Raw genomic sequence first — 361 nt, forward strand, 5'->3', positions numbered from 1 at the left:
GACACTTTGAACTTCTGACAGTCGTCTGACGAGCTGACACTTTGAACTTCTGACAGTCGTCTGACGAGCTGACACTTTGAACTTCTGACAGTCGTCTGACGAGCTGACACTTTGAACATCCCAAACCTCAGAAAACAAAACTTGCAAGTCCACACTCCATGGTGAACCCTGGCACCTACCACCAGCAACAACAACACATAAAGGTCACACAAAGGTCGGCAGTGAAATCACTTCAGATCCACAATCTACCAGATCACAGTCTAGATACGTCCATGCCTCACCAACAACACAGAAAGAACAAGCTCCCACTCCCTATGTCAGGCCAGGTCAACTTGGTCAACTTCATCTGCACTATCGGGCC

This window comes from Aplysia californica, unplaced genomic scaffold, assembly GCF_000002075.1.
Source record: "Aplysia californica isolate F4 #8 unplaced genomic scaffold, AplCal3.0 scaffold01709, whole genome shotgun sequence".
Classification (NCBI taxonomy): domain Eukaryota; kingdom Metazoa; phylum Mollusca; class Gastropoda; order Aplysiida; family Aplysiidae; genus Aplysia; species Aplysia californica.